The 23,013-nt window shown below is 47.1% G+C and overlaps 1 long non-coding RNA gene across 3 annotated transcripts; it reads right to left on the bottom strand.

Annotated features, from left to right (window-relative positions):
- Nucleotides 1-19,537: 19,537 nt before the first annotated feature.
- LOC119311037 lies at nt 19,538-21,212 on the bottom strand. 3 transcript variants are annotated; one of them, XR_005150861.1, is made up of 4 exons: nt 21,038-21,212; nt 20,792-20,944; nt 19,780-20,631; nt 19,538-19,691 (listed from the first exon to the last, which is right to left on the bottom strand). It is a non-coding gene; the product is annotated as an uncharacterized LOC119311037 (long non-coding RNA). The 3 variants fall into 3 exon arrangements; XR_005150862.1 differs by having other exon boundaries at nt 19,780-20,602; XR_005150860.1 differs by having other exon boundaries at nt 19,780-20,944.
- Between the last annotated feature and the right edge of the window lie 1,801 nt (nt 21,213-23,013).

Raw genomic sequence — 23,013 nt, 5'->3', positions numbered from 1 at the left:
AGTGTCTGCCCGACCCCTCTGACCCTCAGTTATGCGGGGTTTAAAGTACATAAAGGATTGGCGTTACTGGTAACGCCCTACATAAAGTGTCATCATGGTAATAAAGACTACTTAATTACAAACCGTTTGGATACAAAGTGACTCTTAATCTCCTGGTGGTCGAGTGAGTCTTCGTGGTCGAATGCCTTCGAGTCTGTCGAGTGGAATCCCTCTTGGTCGACTGGAACGCTGTTTCTTATGAAGATGTCCTTGGGGAGGGTCCTCTGGACAGGCCTATGACCCTACCCTAGGTACATGACTTCATCATTAGCCCCCGAATGGATCGAGGTTTGAATGAGGAAGGAGTTGATAATCTTTCCGACCTGTTTTTGTGTTCTGTGTGTGTCTCATCCTGGATCAATGACCTTTTCTTCTTTTTTTATGATGGCATCAACTTTTCTTTCAGTCGCCTTGATCCATTCTTTTCTTCTGTCGAGTGAACTTTTGAACTAGGTGAACTTCCGAGTGACGGATCGTAGGAAATCTGCCGTTTGACAAGTTGATCTGTTGTTAGCGGATTTTGCAGGATCCGAATTTTGGGAAGCGTGCGAAGCGGGGTGGACCGCGGTACTCGGATGGGATAAGGCGTAGACGCCTCGATTTCTGTGCCGCCTTTTTCGCCACGTATCACGTGCGCGTGACTGTTTCGGGATTTGACAGGTCCGCCCGGGCCTACTTGTCAGCCACTCGGAAGCGTCCCTATATAAGGTGCCGGGCGAGGGTTTTTGAACAGTGCCTCTCCATTCCCCCTTTCAGCCTTCTTCACCTCTGCCTGCTGCGCCCGCTTTTGCCTCCGCCCATCCACTCCTCGCGCTCTTCGCCGGCGACGATGGTGAAGGAGAAGACGGCGGCCTTGGAGCGAGCGAAGAAGGCGACGGCGACGGCGAAAGCGAAGGGAAGAGCAACCAGTCGGGGTGGATCTTCGTCGAGGTCTCGCCTGCCGCAAGGTTGGGTCCAAGGGGATTGGATCCGCTCGACCATCACCCAGGCGAACCTCAACGACCTGGCCAATGAGGGACTGATCTCTCACGGGTCAGCAAGGCTTCCGGGGGCCGAGTGGCAACCGCAGCCACTGGAGGGTGAGTGCGTTCTCCTAGCCACTCATGTAGATCGTGGATTCTCCCTGCCACCGAGTCTTTTCTTCCGAGGGTTTCTGAACTTTTTTGGGGCGCAACTCCACCATTTCACTCCCGATTCCATTGTCTACCTCGCCGCCTTTGTATCTCTGTGCGAAAACTTCCTGGGTTGTAGACCGCATTGGGGTCTCTTTAAGCACATATTCACTTGTCACTCTCAGACGGTGAAAAAGGCGAGTCCGGATGATGATAGGAGTAAAGTAATCCAGATGTGCGGGGGTCTTGGGATCCAAGTGAGGAGTAAGAGTGCTTTTCCAGCCATGACTCTTCCCAAGTTGGTTAGAGGGTGGCAGTCGACCTGGTTCTACTGCCAAGACGAGTCGACGCCGGGGCAGTCGACTGGTCTCCCTCCATTCTCCATGGACCGAGTGAACAAGCCGTCTTCTCTGAAGGTGCTCCCGGAGGAGAAAGCTCAGGTAAAAATGTTGATGGAGCGTGTAGTTCAACTCATTCGGGACGGAGTAACTGGTATGGACCTTCTGGAGGTTTTCCTTCGACGGCGTATTCAATCGCTCCAATACCGAGGCCATCCGATGTGGCTGTACTGCGGCACCAAAGATACCACTCGGGTCCATCCAGAGGCGGTCAATGACGCCACACTGGAGAGGTGGATGGCTGCCATCACAGGGAATAAAGATAACCCTCGAGGGGCTAGGAGGATCCCACCACTCGACCATTCCTACACACCGGACACGGTATGTCCACTTATCTCCGGTTGTGATCTTGCTTTATTCATTCTGCTTTACTGCAAATTGGTCGATTGACCTTTGTCTTGTTTTGTTGTCCATCAGGCCACCACTGAGTTGTACTCGATGCCCAATGGAGTGCAAGCGCCGACTGAGGAGGAAGAAGGAAGTGGAGGCGAAAGCCCAGAGGAGTGGGACTCGGATGCTGATGACGACGATGAAGACGATGACTCTGATGAGGAGGAAGAGGAGGAGGAGGAGGAAGTTGCACCTCCTCGTTCGGAAAGACGCTCGAAGCTTGTCCATGACCCTGCAGCCGAGCGTGGTAAGGGGGTTGCGCCCATCGTGCAGTCGACCAAGCGTCCTCGGACGACTTCTCCGGCGCCGACTGAAAAAGCTCCGAAGCAATCTCGAGTGGCGCCGTCGAAGCCGACGAAGGTCTTGCCAAAGATGAAGATGGTGATCCCCACTATCTCAGGGTAATAGTGTAACTTGAGTTTCCTCGTTTCACATGAATTTATTCTTGGCTGATTCGTGAGCTGACCGACTGACTTCTGGAGCTGCAGTGCTGCTACTTCTGATACCTTGGCCAGGGCTGAAGATCATGAGATGGAAGATGCTGTTACTTCAAAACCTGGTATGACTTTTGTAGTTCTGTCTTCAACCGGTTGGCTCTTTGTCTTTAATTTTGACTCTTTTCTGCAGCTCCATCTAACGTCGCTATTGACCTTCCCGACGACGATGACGAGGAACCATTGAGGCAGAGGAGGAACAGGAAGGCGTCTGCTGGCAAGGAGACTCAAGACGTGCCAGCACCCGAGACGTTGGCCGTAGAAGGGGACAACGTCACTCGGCCTACCGTATCTTTTGCAGTGCCACTAACGAGTGCTCGCCCTCCGTCGTTGAGTGCTGCTCAGCCTTCACTTTTCTCGACCCACCACGTCCCAGAAGACCAAGACAGTGCTGCTAAAGAAGCAATACGCCAGGCAGGGATCATGATGGAGCAAGTGAAGGCAATCCGAGACGCTAGTCAGGCGGCTTATGACGCCAGTTCAGCTCTTCAGAGTAATGTTCAGGTCAGTCGATCACTGCCTGTTCTGTTAGGATATGATATCTTGAAATCCTTCTTTCTGAAAATTTCAATATCTATCGTACACCCACTGGGTGTGTTGATTGACTTTCCGGATTAGTGGGGGCACGCTGAGTGCACCCACTGGGTGTAGTCCCCAAGGCTATGGTCGACTGCTGGCAGTCGACCATAGTCTTTATGTCTTAAGCTTTTTCTTTATTCGATCCGGTCGAATGGGTTGATAAATCGGTGGGGGCACGCTGAGAGCACCCACTAGGTGTAGTCCTCGAGACTGTGGTCGAGTGCTGGCAGTCGACGACAGTCTGAAGATAACCTCTATCTTTTTTTGCTACCTGTTGGTCGACTGATCGACTCTAACTGATAGAACTAGTGGGGGCACGCTGAGTGCACCCACTGGGTGTAGTCCCCGAGGCTATGGTCAAATGTTTATATTCGGCTGTAGTCTTAGAAATGATATGATTTTTCCTTAGTCACTCGGAAGTGAACTGTCTTTGACATTTGTCGATTGGTTCTTCGCTGAAATCTTGCGAGCTTGCGACTCGTTACACTGAGTTGGAGAAGAAGCAAATCCAGCTCGAGCTTGATCTAAAACTGGTCCAGGAGAACTTCATGAAGTCGAAGAAGGAAGCAAAAGGTATGTTTGGTGAGAACTTCGACGACTGCTTTTTGCCTCTCGTCCATTTCATAGTCTAATCTTACTGTGACTTTGCAGACAAACTGAGGGATGCTCTGAAGAAGAAAGACCTTGACTTGGCTGAGATGCAGAAAGCGGCTTTAGAGAAGACCAAGCTCGCAGATGAGAAGCTAGCTTCAATCACCAAGCTTGAAGAGGAAAATACCAATCTGAAAGCTGCTCTTGATGCGGCCAACAAGGAGGTCAGTCGATTGAAAAGTGACAAGATTGCCTTGAGTGACAAGGCCAGTGAGTTGGTGGGAAAGAAGAATGATCTGGAGGCTTATCTGGGAGGACTCGCCAAAAAGCTATTCCTCATGCTTGAAGGTAATCTTTTGTATCAGATAGGCATTTTAACTATGATCTCTCCATCCGACTGTTGTCTTGACTCTGGGGTTGTGCTCACAGAGTTCTGCCAGAACTTTGAAGAGGAGACTGGTCGACTGGAAATAAACCTGGATCCCATCAACTCTCCTGTGAAAGATGAAGTCACCATGAATGTGTTCCAACTCGAATCTCGCATTGCTGCTGTCGTCGACTATCTTGCAAGGCTGAAGGTCGCAACTTCCCGCATCGACACAACACTCTGGCCGAGAGAGACGCTTCAGAACGACCTCGAGTCTCTGATGACTCGACTGAACGAGGTTCCAAGTCGAGTGCAAGAATGGAAGAAGTCTTCTGCCAGATGCGGCACGGATGTTGCTCTGTCTCTGGCCCGTGTTCACTGCAAGGAGGCGCGAGAGGACAAGCTGGCAGCCCTTAAGGTGGCTAATACCAAGAAGCATGATTTCCGATCTTTCATGGAGACCTTCATCGCCGCTGCCACTCGGATTGCAGACGGAATCGACCTAGATGAATTTGTTGCACCTTCCAGCCCTCCGCAGGAGGGGTAAAAAACTTCTATGCTTGATACTTTAAATTTGCCTCGGTATGCCGAGTGATTTTTGTAACCGATAAACCTTAACGGGCTTAGCGCCTGAGCACTTTCGGTTCCGTTGGATGTTTATCTGAACTTGGATTCGACGTTGAATATGTTTGCATTTGGTTTGAGGTGTCTTTTGCAAGCTTGGGCGTAGCGCTTGTTGCAATCGACTTGTTCCTCAACACACTTAGGCGAGCACTGGGCTGCAGCTAAGCCTCCAAGTGGGAGATCTGCTCCCCACTCGGTAGGATTTTTAGAAACTTAGGTGAGCACTGGGCTGCAGCTAAGCCCCCGAGTGGGAGGTCTGCTCTCCACTCGGTAGGATTTTCAAAAACTTAGGCGAGCACTGGGCTGCAGCTAAGCCCCCGAGTGGGAGGTCTGCTCTCCACTCAGTAGGATTTTCAAAAACTTAGGCGAGCACTGGGCTGCAGCTAAGCCCCCGAGTGGGAGGTCTGCTCTCCACTCAGTAGGATTTTCAAAAACTTAGGCGAGCACTGGGCTGCAGCTAAGCCCCCGAGTGGGAGGTCTGCCCTCCACTCAGTAGGATTTTCAAAAACTTAGGCGAGCACTGGGCTGCAGCTAAGCCCCCGAGTGGGAGGTCTGCTCTCCACTCGGTAGGATTTTCAAAAACTTAGGCGAGCACTGGGCTACAGCTAAGCCCCCGAGTGGGAGGTCTGCTCTCCACTCGGTAGGATTTTCAAAAACTTAGGCAAGCACGGGGCTGCAGCTAAGCCCCCGAGTGGGAGGTCTGCTCTCCACTCGATAGGATTTTCAAGGCGTACCTCTGGAGAAGGAGGTAACAGTTGACCTGTACCTCGTCCTCCTTGCAGAGCGCACGTTGTATTTGTGGCATAGCTCGGAATGAGAGGGTAGCAGTTGACCTGCACCTCGTCCTCCTTGCAGAGCGCATGTTGTATTTGCGGCGTAGCTCGGAAGGGAAGGGTAGCAATCGACCTACACCTCATCCTCCTTGCGTAGCGCATGTTGTATTTGAACTTAGGCGAGCGCAATGCTGCAGCTAAGCCTCCGAGTGGAAGGCTGGCTTACCACTCGGTAGGATTTTGTTTAACTTAGGCGAGTACTTGGACTGCAGCTAAGCCTCCGAGTGGAAGGCTGGCTTACCACTCGGTAGGATTTTGTTTAACTTAGGCGAGTACTTGGACTGCAGCTAAGCCTCCGAGTGGAAGGCTGGCTTACCACTCGGTAGGATTTTGTTTAACTTAGGCGAAATGGATTCGCAGCTAAGCCCCCGAGTGGGAGGCTGGCTCACCACTCGATAAGGATTTTTTTTACAGACTTAGGCGAATCGGATTTGCAGCCAAGCCATCCACTGGGGGATTGCTTTATGTGGACAAAAGTAATGACAATCACTGGAAAAATTATAAAGCTCTTGTCTTTGATAAATAAACTACAGAAGTACTTTTATTACAATCCATCCGAGTGAATACTTAAGTATAAAAGGGGCGGAGAAGCTCCGCGTTCCAAGCTCAGGGCTCGTCGATCTGATGCTCGACATTGTAAATACGGTATGCTCCATTGTGGAGAACCTTGGTGACGATGAAGGGGCCTTCCCAAGAAGGAGCAAGCTTGTGTGGTTTCTGCTGATCCACTCGGAGAACCAGATCTCCTTCCTGGAAGGCTCGACTCCTTACGTTTTTGGCGTGGAAGCGACGCAAGTCCTGTTGGTAAATGGTCGATCGGATCAAAGCCATCTCCCTTTCTTCCTCCAGAAGGTCGACTGTGTCCTACCGGGCTTGTTCTGCTTCAGACTCGGTGTAAAGTTCGACTCGGGGAGCGTTGTGAAGCAGGTCGCTTGGCAAGACCGCTTCAGCTCCGTAGACCAAGAAGAACGGAGTTCTCCCAGTCGACCGGTTAGGCGTGGTCCTTAACCCCCAAAGCACAGACAGAAGCTCGTCGACCCATGCACCAGCCGCATGCTTGAGATCACGCATCAAATGGGGTTTCAACCCTTTGAGAATCAAGCCGTTGGCTCGTTCTGCCTGTCCATTCGATTGAGGATGGGCGACTGAAGCATAGTCGACTCGTGTGCCTTGAGATGTGCAGAAAGCTCTGAATTCTTCGGAATCGAAGTTCGACCCGTTGTCAGTGATGATGCTGTGTGGGACTCCATATCTGAATATCAATTCTCTGATGAAGCTGACAGCAGTACCGGCATCAAGGTTCTTGATGGGTTTAGCCTCAATCCACTTGGTGAACTTGTCGACTGCTACCAGCACATGGGTGAAACCGCTTCTGCCTGTTCTCAAAGGGCCAACCATATCCAACCCCCATACTGCGAAGGGCCAGACGAGTGGTATGGTCTTTAAAGCTGAGGCGGGCTTGTGTGACATATTGGAGTAAAATTGACATCCCTCACACTTGTCGACTATCTCCTTTGCCATTTCATTCGCTCTTGGCCAGTAAAATCCGGCTCGATATGCTTTGTCCACGATGGTCCGGGAGGACGCATGATGGCCACAGGTCCCCGAGTGGATGTCGTCAAGGATTATTCGACCTTCTTCTGGTGTTATGCATTTCTGACCAACTCCAGTCGCGCTTTCTCTGTACAGTTGTCCCCTTATCACGGTAAAGGCTTTAGATCGGCGTACGATCTATCGAGCCTCTTCTTCGTCCTCTGGGAGCTCTTTCCTTAAGATATACGCGATATACGGTACTGTCCAATCAGGAGTGATCACCAATGCTTCCATGATCAGGTCGACCACCGCTGGAACTTCAACTTCAGTCGGATCTGTGATACTCTTAGGCTGCGGAGCTTCTTCGGTAAAAGGATCTTCTGTGATTGATTGAGTATGGATATGCTCCAAGAACACATCACTGGGAATGGCTTCTCTCTTGGAACCTATCTTCGCCAAATCATCAGCCGCTTGATTCTTCAGTCGGGGTATATGGTGGAGCTCTAACCCTTCGAATTTCTTTTCAAGCTTCCTCACTCCATTGCAGTATCCAGTCATGGCTGGGCTTCTAACGTCCCACTCCTTCATCACCTGATTGACCACCAAATCTGAGTCGCCATAAACCATAAGGCGACGGACGCCGAGTGAAATGGCCATGCGCAACCCATACAAAAGTGCTTCATATTCTGCTTCATTATTGGAGGAATCAAAGTGGATCTGGAGCACATATCTGAGCTTATCTCCTCAGGGGGAAACCAAAACCACCCCAGCACCGGAACCATTTAACATCTTAGAGCCATCAAAGAACATGGTCCAATGCTCCGAGTGAACTTGAGTCGGCTGCTGTTGTTCAATCCACTCGGCAAGGAAATCTGCTATCACCTGGGACTTAATGGCTTTCTTTGCCTCAAATTTGATATCAAGGGGAAGGAGTTCAATCGCCCATTTAGCCACTCGACCAGTTGCATCTCTATTGTGCAGAATCTCTGACAGTGGTGCGTCACTGACGACTGTAATGGAATGATCAGAGAAATAATGAGCAACCTTCTTCATGGTCATGTAGATCCCATATACAAGCTTCTGATAATGAAGATATCTTTACTTCGATGGAGTCAAAACTTCAGAGAGATAATACACTGGGCGCTGAACTTTGAAGGCTTTCCCTTCTTCTTCCCGCTCGACCGTAAGTACTATACTGACGAATTGTCCTGTGGCTGCAATGTAAAGCAACAGAGGCTCTTTGCTGATTGGAGCAGCAAGCACCGGCTGGGTGGAGAGCAGATCTTTTAGCTTGGCAAACGCTGCATCAGCTTTTGGAGTCCACTCAAACTTGTCTGCCTTCTTCATCAGTCGGTAAAGAGGTAATGTCTTTTCACCGAGGCGAGAGATGAATCGACTTAACGCGGCCAAGCATCCAGTAAGCTTCTGGACATCATGCACATGCACAGGGCGTTACATTCGGAGTATGGTGCCAACTTTTTCTAGGTTAGCGTCGATTCCTCGTTCTGAAACGAGAAAACCGAGTAACTTTCCGCCAGGAACTCCGAATGTGCACTTTGATGGATTAAGCTTGATATCATACCTCCTGAGATTGGCAAATGTTTCAGCGAGGTCAGTCAACAGGTCAGAACCCTTTCGTGACTTGACCACGATATCATCCATGTATGCTTCCACATTCTGACTGATTTGAGTGAGTAAACACTTTTGAATCATCCTCATGAACGTGGCTCCGGCATTCTTGAGACCGAATGGCATGGTGACATAGCAGAAGCACCCGAATGGAGTGATGAAAGATGTCTTGATCTCGTCGGGTCCATACAGACGGATCTGATGGTACCCGGAATAGGCGTCTAAAAAAGACAATCTCTCGCACCCCGCAGTCGAGTCGACAATTTGGTCGATGCGAGGGAGAGGAAAATGATCTTTCGGGCAGGCCCGATTGATATGTTTGAAATCGATGCACATGCGCAGCGACTTGTCCTTCTTGGGGACCATGACGACATTGGCGAGCCACTCGGGGTGGTATATCTCTCAGATAAACTCTGCTGCAAGGAGTCGAGCCACCTCCTCGCCAATGGCTTTTCTCTTCTGAACGGCGGACCGTCGAAGATGTTCTTTGACAGGTTTTGCTTTTGAGTCGACTCTAAGGTGATGCTCAGCCAGCCCCCTGGGAACACCTAGCATGTCAGCAGGCTTCCATGCAAAGATGTCCCAGTTCTCACGGAGGAACTGGATGAGCGCTTCTTCCTATTTAGAGTCGAGTGTTGTGGAAATATGGGTCGGAGCTGCGCTAGGGTCAGTCGGGTGAATATGAACGGGCTTCGTCTCACCAGACGACTGGAACGCTGACTCTGTGGCGGGCTTCTTGGCCCGCAACAAATCACTCGGCTCTGCATTTTTCTTGTATCCTTCCAGCTCTACCACTGTTATCTGGGCATCCGCAATCTTCGAGCCTTTCTGAAAACACTCTTCTGCCTTCTTCCGGTTGCCAGTGATAGTGATCACACCTTTGGGGCCAGGCATCTTTAATTTGAGGTACACATAACATGGTCGAGCCATGAACCGTGCATAAGCTGGTCTCCCCAAAATAGCGTGGTAAGCGCTCTGGAAATCCACGACTTCAAATGTCAACTTCTCTTTGCGGAAATGCTTCGAGTCGCCGAACACCACATCTAGAGCTATTTGGCCAAGTGACTCATCCTTCTTTCCGGGAATGACTCCATGAAAACTCATGTTGCTGGAGCTGAGTCTGGACATCGGAATGCCCATTCCCTTTAGCGTCTCCGCATACAATATATTCAGCCCACTTCCACCATCCATCAGCACCTTCATCAATCGAGTGCCTTCGACAACTGGGTTGACCACCAAAGCCTACCTCCCAGGGGTGGCTATGTGAGTCGGGTGATCGGACTGGTCGAACGTAATGGGAGTTTGAGACCATCTCAGATAGCTTGGTGTCGTCGGGCGACCATATTTACCTCACGGTTGATAACTTTTAATCGACTTTTGCTCTCCATATCAGCAAAATCATCAGGGTGGAATTGACATGAGGATACCCTCCATCACTGTCCTCCTTGTCCTCAGCCTTGTCCGACTCCTTTTCTTTGTCCTTGGGCTGTTTCCCTTGAAACTGCTGGATTAAGAGCCGACACTGGCGAGTGGTATGTTTCGGGTAGATGAAGTTACCCTCTTCGTCTTTCTTCGTGTGGATGTGACACGGCAGATCCATCACGTCATTTCCTTTCTTATCCTTCACCTTCTTGGGGTTCCAAGATCCTTTGGGCTTCCCTTTGAATTTACCCTGCGTCATGGCCAGAGCCTCTCCAGGAGCAGCCGGCTCGGCTTTCCGCTTCTGCTTCCGATTGGAGTTTCCTTTTTCTGACTGACTCGGCTTATACTTGCCACTCCGGAGTCTGTCCTCTTCTTCACCGTTAGCGTATTTGGTGGCAATCTCCATCATTCGACTCAGGGTCATATCCCCGGTTCGACTAAACTTCAGACTTAACTCTCTGTTCTTGACACCATCCTTGAAGGCACAGACCGCTTGATGGTCAGACACATTTTCCACGGTATGATGCAAAGTGATCCATCTCTGGATGTAATCTCTCAGTGTTTCATTCGACTTTTGCACGCAGACTTGCAGCTCTATCAATCCGGCCGGTCGCTTGCAAGTTCCCTTGAACGTCCTGACAAACACTCAGGAAAGATCTTCCCAAGTGTAAATGCTGCTAGGAGCTAACTGATTCAACCACACCCTGGTCGAACCCTCTAACATGAGTGGTAAATGCTTCATGGCCACCTCATCATTACCGCCGCCAATCGAAACCGCCACTCGGTAGTCTTCAAGCCAGGTTTCAGGCTTGGACTCACCGGTGAACTTACATACCCCAGTCGCCAACCTGAAGTTGGGGGGTATCACTGCGGCTTTGATGGCTCTGCTAAAACATTCTGGACCTGAAACATGGACTCGGCTGCTAGTGGGCGCATCTCTGTCATGGCCACCTCGATGAGCTCTGTTCCGATCGACCAAACCTTGCACGATGATGGATCTCGCGTCAAAGCCTTGTTCCCTGGGGTCGACCGGAGCTCTCCGCCCAACACTGAGCTGACGCTTGTCATCTTGCTGCCGATGGGTGTAAGACCCACCCCTTGGGGGAGGAGTGGGCACTCGATGCCTATCATTATGATCAAATCGGTCATCATACTGGTCCCGCCGACCTTCACGCCCCTCGTGCCGCGGAGGCGATCTTGGGCTATGAGCCGACTGAACTGTATTCGCAGCGACGGATCGACTGTGAATCCTGTTGCGCGACTGTGACACAGCTGAATTCTGATCTCCTGCGGCTCGGAGCAAATCCATGATCTGCATCAAGCCTCTGCCAGCCTCCGACTGGGAGGGCTTAATTGACTCTGCTATACGGGTTGCAGCTGCTAAATTCTGAATCGGGGTTCGATATACCTGAGTTGGTTGCGGAAAGAGCTGACGTCGACTGGAGTCGGGTACTCGTTGCCGCGCACGCTCGCTAGAGGTTCTCCAGACGAGTGCGTTCAGCCAAGTTGGCCAAACGTGCCTCTTCCAAGGCACGAGCCTCGGGAGTTTCTCCTGCGATGGGAGTATGCAGGGCATCCATGTTCCGGCGGCGAAGATCTTCTCTTTGCTGAGAAGTGAGTGGCTCGGGTTGATATTCCTCGTGGGCCTGAGCGGGGTCGCCTCCATCGTCCATCCCGTCGATGCGGGGGAAGCCGGGAGGGCTACGAGGCCCATTGACCATCAGGACCTCCGCCGCTGGATCACTGCTGTCGCACTCGGATGCAGTCTCTACGGAGCCAGTCGATAGATCGAACAGGCCATAGAGAGATTCATCGGGCTCAATTGCCGCGACTTGGGTGGTGGATGATTGGCGAGCTACTGCGTGTCTCACCCACCGCTGAAGCCTCGACCGACCAGAGCGCTTGCGCTGGCGGGAGACAGGAAGGGAGAACGGCACAGGAGTCGACCGGTACGGAGTCGACGGCTGCCGCAGCAGGACGCCGCGGACACACGCCCGAAAATGTGTCGCACCGCGGACGGGGAGCGCGTCGATGTCGAGTGGTGCCTCCTGGAGCCAAGCGGAGTCGTCGGCAATGAAGGTGAGCGCACCGAGATGGATCTCGCGGCCCTCGACCGGAACTCCGCCAGAAACCATGATGAAGGCAATCGGAAAAATTGCAACTTCTCCAAAAAGTCGGTAAGACACCTGCCCCACGGTGGGCGCCAACTGTCGTGGTTCTAAGTCTGACAGTAGAATGGGGGGTAGGTATGGAGAGGCAAGATCCTAGCTATGGAGTAGTTGTATACGCAAGGGATTTACGAGTTCAGGCCCTTCCCGGAGGAAGTAACAGCCCTACGTCTCGGAGCCCGGAGGCGGTCGACTGGATTATGTGCGTATGAGTTACAGGGATGCGAACCCTTTACACTGAGGAGGGGGGTGGCTTATATAGTGTCTGCCCGACCCCTCTGACCCTCAGTTATGCGGGGTTTAAAGTACATAAAGGATTGGCGTTACTGGTAACGCCCTACATAAAGTGTCATCATGGTAATAAAGACTACTTAATTACAAACCGTTTGGATACAAAGTGACTCTTAATCTCCTGGTGGTCGAGTGAGTCTTCGTGGTCGAATGCCTTCGAGTCTGTCGAGTGGAATCCCTCTTGGTCGACTGGAACGCTGTTTCTTATGAAGATGTCCTTGGGGAGGGTCCTCTAGACGGGCCTATGACCCTACCCTAGGTACATGACTTCATCAGTAGTAGCAATGATGCGGACTGGGTCCGTGATCTGAGGTTTATCCTCATTGTTGCACAGAAGAATTATGTCCTTAATGCACCGCTAGGTGACAGACCTATTGCAGGAGCAGATGCAGACGTTATGAACGTTTGGCAAGCTCGATATGATGACTACTTGATAATTTAGTGCACTATGCTTTACGGCTTAGAATCGGGACTTCAAAAACGTTTTGAATGCCACAAAGCATATGAGATGCTCCAAGTGCTAAAATTGATATTTTAGACTCATGCCCGTGTTGGGAGGTATGAGACCTCTGACAAAGTACTTTGCCTACAAGATGGAGGAGAATAGCTCAGCCAGTGAGCATGTGCTCAAAATGTCTGTGTACTACAATCGCTTGAATCAAGTGGGAGTTAATCTTCCAGATAAGATAGTGATTGACAGAGTTATCTAGTCACTATCACCAAGCTACTGGAACTTCATAATAAACTATAATATGAAAGGGATGACAAAAATGATTCCCGAGCTCTTCGCGATGCTGAAATTGGCGAACATAGAAATCAAGAAAGAGCATCAAGTGTTGATGGTTAACAAGACCACTAGTTTCAAGAAAAAGGGCAAGGGAAAGAAAGGGAACTTCAAGGAGAATGGCAAGCAAGTTGTCACTCCCGTGAAGAAGCCCAAAGCTGGACCTAAGACTGAAACTGAGTGCATCTACTGCAAAGGAAATGGTCACTGGAAGCAAAACTACCCCAAATATTTGGCGGATAAGAAGGATGGCAAAGTGAACAAAGGTATATTTGATATACATGTTATTGATGTGTACCTTACTAGTGCTCGTAGTAGCCCCTGGGTATTTGATACCTGTTCGGTTGCTAAGATTAGTAACTCGAAACAGGAGTTGCATAATAAATGGAGACTAGTTGAGTGTGAAGTGACGATGTGTGTTGGAAGTGGTTCCAAGATTGATATGATCACCATCGCACACTCCCTATAATTTCGGGATTAGTGTTGAACCTAAATAAATGTTATTTTGTGTTTGCGTTGAGCATGAGCAAGATAGGATTGTGTTTATTGCAATACGGTTATTCATTTAAGACAGAGAATAATCGTTATTCTGTTTACATGAATAAAACCTTCTATGATCATACACCAAATGTTAATGGTTTATTGAATCTCGATCATAGTGATACACATATTCATAATATTGATGCCAAAAGATGCAAACTTGATAATGATAGTGCAACATACTTGTGGCACTGCCGTTTAGGTCATATTGGTGTAAAGCGCATGAAGAAACTCCATGTTGATGGGATTTTGGAATCACTTGATTTATGAATCATTTGATACTTGCGAACCATGCCTCATGGGCAAGATGACTAAAACTCCGTTCTCCGGAACAATGGAACGAGCCAATGACTTATTGGAAATAATACATACCGATGAATGCGGTCCGATGAGTGTTGAGGCTCGCGGCGGGTATTGTTATTTTCTGACCTTCATAGATGATTTGAGCAGATATGGGTATATCTACTTAATGAAACACAAGTCAGAAACATTTGAAAAAGTTCAAAGAATTTCAAAGTGAAGTGGAGAATCATCGTAACAAGAAAACAAAGTTTCTATGATCTAATCGCGGAGGCGAATATTTGAGTTACGAGTTTGACCTTCATTTAAAACAATGTGGAATAGTTTCACAACTCACGCCACCTGGAACACCACAGCGTAATGGTGTGTTCGAACGTTGTAACCATACTTTATTAGATATGGTGTGATCTATGATGTTTCTTACCGATTTACCACTATCTTTTTAGGGTTATGCATTAGAGACAGCTGCATTCATGTTAAATAGGGCACCGTCTAAATCCTTTGATGGCTCACTGGGGGAGCCCCGTAGAAGGACTCAAAGAGGCCCTGCAAGGCCCAACAATAGAAGGGAGCCCGAAGAAGGGGATAAACCCTTGGCAACCAACGTAACCTCCAAGCTGGTAGCAACGACTACCCTAGATCACATATCTATATGTAATAACCTAGCCTCCGTCAGGTATATAAGGGGAGGCTATGGAGCTCTCATTCCCATTTACTCCCGTCGAAACAACTCTCGGTAACAATCTCATCTACACCATTGTAAACCCTCGCAAAAGGTATCCCTCCATCGTGAATAACAAACATAAACAGGATGTAGGGTATTACTCTTTGGAGGCCCGAAGCTAAATTCCCCCTGCGACCTCAGCACCCATGGATGAAGTTTCATGAAGAAATGACTTGTGGTATTCTTGTGAAGAAAATATAATCAGGGCCTTACTATTCATCTAAAAATGTTTTTAAATATAGCTTTGATTTTGTCATTACTGCCTAGAAAACCACAAATTCATTTCTTTGTAAAACATCATACGCTAGTATGCCGGTTGACCATGTACTAAAACCCCCTCAGATTTCTTTGTTTTTTCTATTTTTTTGAATTTGCTATTCATAAGGGGTGCGCGCGTCACCAAATCCATGTCCCCTTAGTAACACATTAAAATCTTCCAAATAAATTTATCACAATAAAACATTCCAAATAAAGTTTTCTAGATGAGTACCACATCAAAATGTTCCAAATAAATTTCTCACAGTGATCCACATTAATACCACATTTAAATCTTTCAAATAAAAAACTTCCACATTAAAATATTCCAAATATAATTTCCCACATTAACACCACACTAAAATCTTCCATATAAAAATTCAACATTAATAACACATTATTTTTTTACAAATAAAAGCCCCCACACGTTAATATCTTCCAAATAAAATTTCGACCTTGGTATCACATTAAAATCTTACAGAGAAAAATCCCCACATTAATACCACACAAAAATATTTCAAATAAATGTTTCTATTCTTTCATTTTATTCTAAAAAGCTAGTCATTTTCAGTCACATAATTTCACATGTTTTGTGACGTAAATTATGCATAAATATTAGGATCTTGTACAAGACACAAGTGTGCTAAAATAAAAAACCTTTTGTTGTTCTCATTTCTTTATAAACATATATACAAGTAAAACTACAACAACAACAACAAAGCCTTTAGTCCCAAACAAGTTGGGTAGGCTAGAGGTGAAACTCATAAGATCTCGCAACCAACTCATGGCTCTGGCACATGGATAGTAAGCTTCCACGCACCCCCTGTCCATAGCTAGCTCTTTGGTGATACTCCAATCCTTCAAGTCTCTCTTAACGGATTCCTCCCATGTCAAATTCGGTCTACCCCGCCCTCTCTTGACATTCCCCGCACGCTTTAGCCGTCCGCTATGCACTGGAGCTTCTGGAGGCCTACGTTGAATATGCCCAAACCATCTCAGACGATGTTGGACAAGCTTCTCTTCAATTGGTGCTACCCCAACTCTATCTCGTATATCATCAATCAGGACTCAATCTTTCCTCGTGTGGCCACACATCTATCTCAACATAAGCATCTCCGCCATACCTAACTGTTGAACATGTTGCATTTTAGTCGGCCAACACTCAGCGCCATACAACATTGCGGGTCGAACTGCCGTCCTGTAGAACTTGCCTTTTAGCTTTTGTGGCACTCTCTTGTCACAGAGAATGCTAGAAGTTTGGCGCCACTTCATCCATCCGGCTTTGATTCGATGGTTCACATCTTCATCAATACTCCCATCCTCTTGCAGCATTGACCTCAAATACCGAAAGATGTCCTTCTGAGGTATCACCTGGCCATCAAGGCTAACCTCCTCCTCCTCACACCTAGTAGTACTGAAACCGCACATCATGTACTCAGTTTTAGTTCTACTAAGTCTAAACGCTTTCGATTCCAAGATTTGTCTCCATAACTCTAACTTCCTATTTACCCCCGTCCGAGTATCGTCAACTAGCACCACATCATTTGCAAAGAGCATACAAGTAAAACTAGTAAATAAAATACAACTAAATAAAGTAAACAATAAGACGGTAACATAAATGTAAAACAACACCTGGGAGAACTTGACGTTATTTCCTTGGCAACAAAATTAGGAAAATTGCTTGGTAGATCCAAACCTTAATTTGTAGCTAGTTTGCCCCCCCCCCCTCAAGTGTAAGTGACATAGAATGATAGCCGAAAATATGATTTTCGATCATGGAAAAGTCATACCGTGGATTTTCTGGGATGATGAGCATGCCATTCCAAAACCACCAGGAGCCCATTTTAAGTGACGGAAATTTATATTAGGCGTCAAAAGTGAACCGGATCCTTTTTAGGTCAATTTGGTCTTTGTAGTGATGTACTCAGTGTAGATCAAAGCATGTAATCATGTTTTGCTCTTGTTTGATACAATTCAAAAGTGTTTGTCTACTACAGAGCTCATGTGCTCTCGGAGTTAACGATAAAATTTATAAGTATCCAAAATGTAAAAATAATGTTTTCTTGAGAAAAAATGGTTGAGTGCCCTACCTATGTGAAAATATACGCTAAGAAATGACATTCACCATGGTCTGTGCAAAGAAAGAATAGTTTTTCTCAAAATGCTTTGAAATGTAACCTTTTTATAGCGTAGTTTTTTCCCTAGAGCCCTACGTATGAAATTTCTTACGAAAAATTATACGTAGATGGAACATTCCACCATATTTGCTGGAGAGAGAAAAAAAATCAACATTTCGATTGTTTTGAATTTTACTATTCACATGGGTGCAAAAGAATATATTGTGTTTGACACAATTTGTTTATTTGGTAGGGACTTTATATGATCCGATTGTATCCCTTATCATCATGCAAATATACTTGCTTATCTTTGCAATTTGTGAGTAGTTATGTTATTAAGGACATTGGAAATCCCTAGTTGAAGAATATCACATGAATTTGAGAATATAACTGTGGCTTGATTAATTGTTGTGTTGAAGGATTCTACTGGCAGTGTGTGAACGTCCCACTTCACCATTATTAGGCTCTGATGAGAGTTCTATGTTGTAATGAATTGAAAATGGAATGTTACAATGACAAGAAGTCGTTTCTTAGATCTAGGATTTACATGACATGGGATAGATGGAGACCATAGACCGTTAAAGTTATGATTATGTTTGGCCCTACTAATTTCTTGTAGTAGACATGTTATTTGTTGGTGAATCATAAGCATCACACAAGTCAATTGTTTTGTAGTGTGTTAGGCTTAGGCTTCACCCACATGGCAACGAGAAAATTATCATTCAAAGCAGAGGATTATGGAAATTATTAAATAGGAAGATTCTACTATGCTTGAGAATGACAATGTTTTATAAGTGTGATCACTTGTTTGTCATTAATCTCAAGTTAAGGACCAAGGTATGTCTGCACTTTATGTATTTTCTTTTGTATTTATTTCTTTGCAACTATCCCAATATATCAAAAACACAACTATTACTTTATTCAACATTTTTACAGTTATTCCATAAACCAATTCTTTCTTGCGCCCCATTAACATTGTTACTCGTTAAAAAGCTAAAAATAAACCCTACACTTGTGGGTGTCACCATATGCAACATAAGGGTGTTACAACAGCGTTACCGACATGTATGCCACATGTGTCATCATCCTTATGTGTGGTGACCCAACAGGAGGAGGTAAGTCCGTAATCCCAATCCGTCTTTTTGAATTTGAGTGATATATGGATCCATATTCCGAGTTTAGGAAAAAAAATGGGAGCATGAATTTGAGATTTTTTGCATTAGGGTTTCACAAGTCGCCAACCTCCCTCGTGCTCTTTGTTGTGTGAACCAGGTTAGCGAAGGAAAAACTTTACTTAGTGCCATCAAAATTTAACCAAAGAGTAAAACATGCAATCATGATCATGGCTTACGAACTGAACATTATCAGGCCTTGATCTAGAACACTTAGAACCAAATAATGAGCAAGAACTTGACCATCATCATTATAACTAAATAGTAATAATTAGTCCTCTTAATGAAATAAATTAACATCAAGTGGCTATGGCACTGATGTTATATATATATGCTTAAGATGTTTGCATGTATCTCTGAACTAGAACAACTAGGATGTAAAGCGAAAACGAGAGTTGCCAATATCAAATATGGGATTAACCATCGGAGGCGAAGGCAAGGGTGCGTGCATGATCGGTGCCTGCATGATGAAGGTCAAGGCAACAACAGTGTGGTTGCATGGTGAGGTTCAGCTTAGCAACGGTGTGGTTGTACAGTAGGTCCATGCAATCCACCACTAGCATTGTTTTGGCAGTGGTTGCCGATGGTAGATGCTATTCAGCACCCTTTAGTACCTCTTTAGGCTTTTGGGTAGGTGTAGCTCGTGTATGTGATCTTCACCATACAATAGAGAGGGAGAGAAGGAGAGAAAGAGAGGGAGAGGGAGAGAGATATGATTTCGAAAATTCGTTTCTGATCCCGAGCACAGATGCTCCTGAAATCACACACGCTCGTTCGTTTTGGGATGTGAGCCTCGATGGTATTTCTCTTCGTACGTCGCACGCGTATATGCATTATATTGGAAGGAGCGGTTGGCTCATTAACTGCCGGCCGAACCCGACGGACGATGCGGTACATAACTGGCCCGATGGATCGGATGCTTTTCTGGGCCGACCTGTTCCACCGCGGTCATCCAACACATCCACTATCCTCTCCCGCGGACTGCATCGGGGTCATGCTCCCTGAATCCTTCCTCCCTGCCCAAAGCAGCGGCAGCTAGATTGACGAAAAATAGGAGAGTTGTAGCTGATGCAGACTCAAAGCAGCAGCCTTTTATCGCAGTGTCCACGACTCCATGCAGAAACGTGTCTCATTAGAGAGACGAACTGCGGTTGAAAAAGAAAACGAAAGAGACGAACTGCACGGCCCGTGCGCTCAAATCAGCCGCTGAAGGAAGTCAAGAACTAACATCGTCATGTCCATCCCCTTCATCGCGATCATGCATATTGCAGTTCCCGGAATCTGACGCTGACATCGCGCGCCGGTCCTGTCCGAGCCCGCAGCTGAGTTCTAAGAATCAACAGAAACAGGGGAATGTTGAGCAGATGAAACCATTGCGGGAGATACAGAAAAAAACGAGCTGATATTCTCAACTCACCTTAATAGCCTGATCAGGAGCAGATGCAGGCTCGAGAGGGCGAACTGCATTTGGACACCGACGCCGACGCCTCAACACTCGAGTCAGCCCATACGCTCCACGCCGGCGCCATCCCTGCTTGAAGAGTACCACTCACGAGAGCACGAACATGATCCCAGCATCCAGCAGTCATCTTATGCAATGCCACGCCACTACGCCGCCCACCACTGCACTTTTGAATTTTGAATCCATTGTACAACTGATGAACACAAAGCCATTGTACAACTGATGCACACGCGTGTTCATCGTCAGGTAAACCGAACTGATGCGTGGACAACTCCAGCTTGGACGCTCATACATTTTTTTATTGACAGGGGGGCAACTCCAGCAACTGATGAACACAAAGCCATTGTACAACCTAGATTAACAAGCAGGCAACGCGCACTAGAAAATTCTCAAACTGAACCATACTGAAAATGCAATTCAAGTCAAAGATGCAATGACACCCAGAGGCGAGGCCTGGTGCAGCTGTTGCGGAGGCGACCTTGAACACCACAGTTCTTGCATCTTGCAGGCTTCAGGCATGATATTGAGTTTCGGTCTATAGGTCTGCATTTTTCCGCAGGCTCGGCTGTGTCACTTCTTCGACTTTCAGCGCTCATACCTGAGGAGGATGAGCCCTCAGCAGATAGCCCATGCTCAGCAGCAAGTCGGCCGGCACCATGTGCACCAGGGCAACCAAGCAGGCTAGATAGCTCCGGCTCCCAACAATCAACAGGTTCAGTCAAACCCACCCACGGAGACCATGGTGGTTCAATTTCTTCGGCCACATCCACTACCTCAGCTGATTCAATTTCTTCAGCCGTCAGCAAACTAGAACAACAAAAGTACTAGCACTGAAATTTCTTTTGTTTTGCCAGCAAGGATCAAAAAGTCAAATCACTTAACAATGCACATCATATTCTCAGTATGCAAACAATTATTGCTGCATATGTCGGATCTAAATACAGTCGGATGGGATTGAGGTTCGCACCTTTTCGTCCATCCTGGGGCCTGGGGGTTGACTTTGTATGTGGACTGCGCCGACCTAGTCCGTGATGATTTCCGACGCCGGCAGACTCTTCCCCGAGCCGATGACCGCAGCCAGACCCAGCATTTAAGTCTTCGGGGTCGCTACGGTTCGTTTCTTCGGTGGGAAGCAAGATCAGGGGAACCTCGTAATGGTTTTGGCGGAATGCGAAACAAATCACACAAAATACCCGGATCTACAAGAACTGACCTGTCGACGGCGACGAGAAGAAACTCCATACCCACATCCTCCATTATCCTTGTCCCCGGGTGGCCGGAAGTATCGCCGCCGCCGCTCAGCTTTCCAATGACGTCCTTCCTTATCTGATCCGTGGCTATGCGGAAGTTGGACTTTTCTGGTTCACGGACCAGGACAGGAACGCCCGTCCGCCGTTCCAGCCATACGAAACAACCCCACCAATTTCGCAACTGTTCCTTACTGTATTCACCCGTACACTCGTTTTCTTTTACCCATTGTCAGGTGCGTCAGCGTGGTTTAAATCCGATCCCGAGACAAATATGAACGCCGAAGATATCGAGAGCAGCTGGGCTCGGGCACCAAAACGCCCCTTCCATATGATTTCTCCTATTATACATATGGCACTAAAATAAGGACCAAACCCATGAGGTGGGTCAAGCATCCTCCATCATGGCACACTAGAACATAAAAACGCGCGTTGCCGCGCCCATATCTAAAAATAATTATAAAATTTTAAAATATCGAAAGTAATGATATGAATATGGAAAATACTTTACATGCTTGGTAGAATTTAAACAGTTTGAATTATGTTACGTTGATCAGCTTTGACTATCTCTAAGTTGTAAAGATCCAACGCAGATCAACAAAAAGCTCGTTGAATCATTGAACTATATATAGGTAAATTACAAGAAAGAAGGATTTTGTAACAGGCAGGCATTTAAATTCATCACCCAGATCGGCTTTGGGAGTAGGCGAGTAGCCACCATGGGAAGAGTACCCATCGTGCATTTCCTCTGCTGTTGCACCCAGCGTTTTGAAAAGAAAAAAAAATATTGAGCGTAACCCAGCGTTTTGATGGACTCATGGACCAAACATTGCACGCCGGCTATTACGTGAAGGAATTTGAAACATGTGCGCTACCTGCAAAAAAAATAAAATAAACATGTGGGCTGATAAATCTAACGCCACAGATGCTCCTCCACAATGATCAGTTGCCTACCGGCCCATTTAACAAGGAGGCGCACAGGTCAACGTCGGGAGCAGCAGCCCTGTAATATTGGCCCGGGCTGACTGGGGACCGTTCGCGGTAAAAATGGGCCAGAAGCCACTGATGGATGACAGAGGCAATCCAGACCATGCATGTCCGAATCAAACGGATGGAAACGTCTAGTCGCTGTGGAGAGGCGTAGCTCACTGCGTCTTACTGTTTCTTAATATGCAAGAAAGGTGTGGTGGGCCACACATTGTATTATTTCTTTCTCGGCTATAAGCCGAGATCAATTCAAATGCTTTCATTTCTAATTACTTTGCATGTAACATTTTTCCTCTACACCCTCCTACATTATGTTGTGTTTTACATTGTGACTATCCAATTTTGCCCCTATGCCATGTAGATGGGAGATGGACCGTCGTATGCAATGCATGGAGGACGTAATGAGGAGAGCACGCCCCCACCTCTCGTGCATCATAATTAATACCGCTACAACTCCTGATCCCTGCATTCGACGTAAGCTAATTTGAGGACAGATTCGTCAAGGGAAGATGGCAAGAGCTTTTCTTGTTACACACATTTTACCTTGTGCATATAAAGATTATAAAGATAATTAGGAATACAGGGAATATAGAGCACAGTACATTATCAATCATATAGCGAGAAGCATCCCTGGGCGCTAAAAACTATTTTCGTGCTTCAAATATCTGCCAAATGAACTTTTACAAATTACTAGGACTAGTAGTACACCCGTGTGTTGCTACGGGCTACAATGCATACAAATAAATCACACAAATGGTCATATCCAAGGTTATATCTTATTCCTCATACATCCGAGCATGTTAGGACATTAGGCAAGCTCCACAAAATTTAACCGTCTGGATAGTCCCCCCGGCTACAATGCATACAAATAAATCACACAAATGGTCATATCCAAGGTAAAATCTTATTCCTCATACATCCGAGCATGTTAGGACATTAAGCAAGCTCCACAAAA

The sequence above is a fragment of the Triticum dicoccoides genome, chromosome 5B (genome assembly GCF_002162155.2).
Source record: "Triticum dicoccoides isolate Atlit2015 ecotype Zavitan chromosome 5B, WEW_v2.0, whole genome shotgun sequence".
NCBI classification, from domain to species: domain Eukaryota; kingdom Viridiplantae; phylum Streptophyta; class Magnoliopsida; order Poales; family Poaceae; genus Triticum; species Triticum dicoccoides.
Note: the sequence above shows the minus strand (reverse complement) of the source record. Positions and strands in the feature narration are given on the sequence as shown.